Source organism: Mandrillus leucophaeus, unplaced genomic scaffold, assembly GCF_000951045.1.
Source record: "Mandrillus leucophaeus isolate KB7577 unplaced genomic scaffold, Mleu.le_1.0 Scaffold176, whole genome shotgun sequence".
Taxonomy (NCBI): Eukaryota; Metazoa; Chordata; class Mammalia; order Primates; family Cercopithecidae; genus Mandrillus; species Mandrillus leucophaeus.
In genome coordinates this window covers 1,233,369-1,236,468 of record NW_012101765.1, presented here as the reverse complement: position 1 = coordinate 1,236,468, position 3,100 = coordinate 1,233,369, and the positions used below count along the sequence as shown (strand labels likewise).

At 35.8% G+C, this 3,100-nt stretch overlaps 1 pseudogene; it reads right to left on the bottom strand.

The window, feature by feature from the left end:
* Positions 1-2,388: 2,388 nt before the first annotated feature.
* On the bottom strand, positions 2,389-2,726 carry LOC105537603 (annotated as a pseudogene).
* Positions 2,727-3,100: the final 374 nt, after the last annotated feature.

Sequence of the window (3,100 nt, the reverse complement as noted above, 5' to 3'; positions counted from 1 at the left end):
GTCTGCACCTAGTGGGGGATGTCTCCCAGTTAGGCTACTCAAGGGTCAGGGACCCACTGATCTCAAGGGTCAGGGACCCACAGATCTGAGAATGGTCTGTCCATTCTCGGATCTCAACCTCTATGCTGGGAGATCCACTGCTCTCTTCAAAGCTGTCAGACAGGGGCATTTACATCTGCCAAGGTTTCTGCTGCTTTTGTTTAGCTATGACCTGTCCCCAGAGGAGGAGTCTACAGAGGCAGGCTGGCCTCCTTGAGCTGTGGTGGGCTCCACCCAATTCGTGCTTCCCAGGGGCTTTGTTTACCCCCTTAAGCCTCAGCAATGGTGGGTGCCCCTCCCCCAGCCTCGCTGCCACCTTGCAGTTAAATCTCAGACTGCTGTGCTAGCAATGAGGGAGGCTCCGTGGGCGTCGGATCCTCTGGGCCAGGTATGGGATATAATCTCCTGGTGTGCCATTTGCTAAGACCCTTGGTAAAGTGCAGTATTAGGGTGGGGGTTACCCGGTTTTCCAGGTGTTGTGTGTCTCAATTTCCTTTGGCTAGGAAAAGGAATTCCCTTTCCCCTTGCACTTCCCAGGTGAGGCGATGCTTTGCCCTGCTTCAGCTCTCGCTGGTCGGGCTGCACTCGTGGACCAGAGCCAACTGTCCGACACGACCCAGTGAGATGAACCCGGTACCTCAGTTGAAAATGCAGAAATCACTCATCTTCTGTGTCACTCACGCTTGGAACTGGAGACTGGAGCTGTTCCTATTTGGCCATCTTGGACGCATCCCCCAATAAAAGTCTATTTTTTGTTTTGATTGTATTTATAATAGTTCTGCTCTCATCTTGGATACTTCTTTTCTTCTTGTGGGTTTCGGTTTAACTGGTCTTTGTTTCTCTAGCTCCTTAGAGTGTGACCTGAGATTGTCTATTTGTATTCTTTCAGACTTTTTGATGTAATCATTTAATGCTCTGACTTTTCCTCTTAGCACCACCTTTGCTGTATCCCAGAGATTTTGATAGGTTGTATCACTATTTTCATTCAGTTCAAAGAATTTTTAAATTTCCATCTTGATTTTATTGTTGACCCAATGATTATTCAGGAGTAGGTTATTTAATTTCCATGTATTTGGATGGTTTTTAGGGTCCTTTTGGAATTGATTTCCAATTTTATTCCATTGTAGTTTGAGAGCATGCTTGCTTATAATTTAGATTTTCTTAAATTTGTTGAGACTTGTTTTATGGCCTATGGTCATGTGGTCTTATCTTGGAGAATGTTCCATGTGCTGATTAATAGAATGTATTTTCTGCAGTTGTTAGATAGAAGATTCTGTAAATATTTGTCAAATCCATCTGTTGTAGGATATAGTTTAAGTTCATTGTTTCTTTGTTGACTTGCTGTCTTGATGACCTGTCTAGTGCTGTCAGTGGAGTATTAAAGTATTAAAGTACCTCACTATTATTGTGTTGTTATATTCCATTTTATAGTCATATGACTATGATGTTTTAAACATAAGCCTATTCATATGCCAGATAAACTTCAGAAACTCTTAATGTCTCTATTACAAAAATTCTACCTCTATCCTTATGTAATTAGGTTGATTAAGAAAACTAAAGGCCACAGGCTAGAAAAGTGATTTCCATAAATGCAACAAAAGGAAATTTTTTCCAACTACCTCTATGCAATGGGAAATCTTTTCTATAAGCACCAAATCAATTTCTTCAACTGTACAATGTATTCTAATTTGATAGTTTTCAAATATAATATAGTAACAACAAAATGTAATAAAATTAAGACAATATAAAAACAGACTAAATGGTATAATTCTAATAATGACTAAAATAAAATGATACGTATTATTAATTTTACAGTCAGTATATAATTATATATTTAAATTTTACTTTACATATGTAAGATCACTGCCAAGGAGGTTAACCATAATTTCAAATTTTATCACCAGCGACTTGGGTTATTTTATCACATTTGAAAATATTGAAATAGTGATCTATAATTTTTTTGACAATAATAATTAAGGGCCTTTTCTTCTTCAAGGTAATTTTTAAAATTAAATGATGCATTGAACATGCTACCAAAAAACTTTACTTTTTGATTATAGCCTCTACATTGAAGATCTTTCAGAATCTTTTAAATTAATTTTAAAATCTTCCCATGACCCCTCTGTTCAAAGAAATATCATCTTTGAAATAATTTGTGTGAATATTTGCAAATTAAAAATTCATTCACAAGACCATATTACCATAATCACTAATTTTAACAGTCTCCTAAACATTTTCTATATCACTTTTCTTGATTGTAAAATGTCAATTAATATGGATACACTCTTAATATAACAGAATATTTAAATTACATCAATTTCCCATCAACCCACCAAAGTCATTCAGTAATTATATTGGCCATTTCCACTGATGGGCAGGAGGCTCTTCCACTAATGGCTTCCATGTTTTCCACTGCATCATTTGTCTTGCCAGACTTAGTTCGTTTTTACCCAGGAGAATTATCTCTTTTTTTTGGCCACCTTCAAGTTGGTCTTCCAATTTTTGAACATCTGATTCCACTTTGACCATAGCCAGCTTCTCATTAGTAATCTGTTCTGTATACTTTCTATATGCTGCATTTTTAGGGATTTATTCAAGAACATCACTAATATTTGTGTAGAATATTCTTAGCCTCTCATGTGGACTCTTGCATACCCAAGTCCAGTGGTCTTCAGCACACTCGCCATGACAGCCAAAAATGTATACGAAGTTTGATAATCAGTCCAACACCTCTCAAATTACATCTTGATAAACTACTTTTTAAAAACCTGAATAATTATATCATAACACTAAGTAATCTTAATAAATGATTAAATGTTACAATTTAAGAAAACATTCAACTATAAATTATAATCAAAATGTTACTATAGAGAAAAATAGGATATCTAAAGAATTAAGCAATAAAATATGGGGTAAAATAAAACCTTTTTTTTTAGGTATTAGTAAAATTTGAAAGAGAAAGAAAGAAAGAAAGAGAGAGAGAAAGACAAAGAAAGAAAGAAAGAAAGAGAGAGAGAAGGAAAGAAAGAAAGAAAGAAAGAAAGAAAGAAAGAAAGAAAGA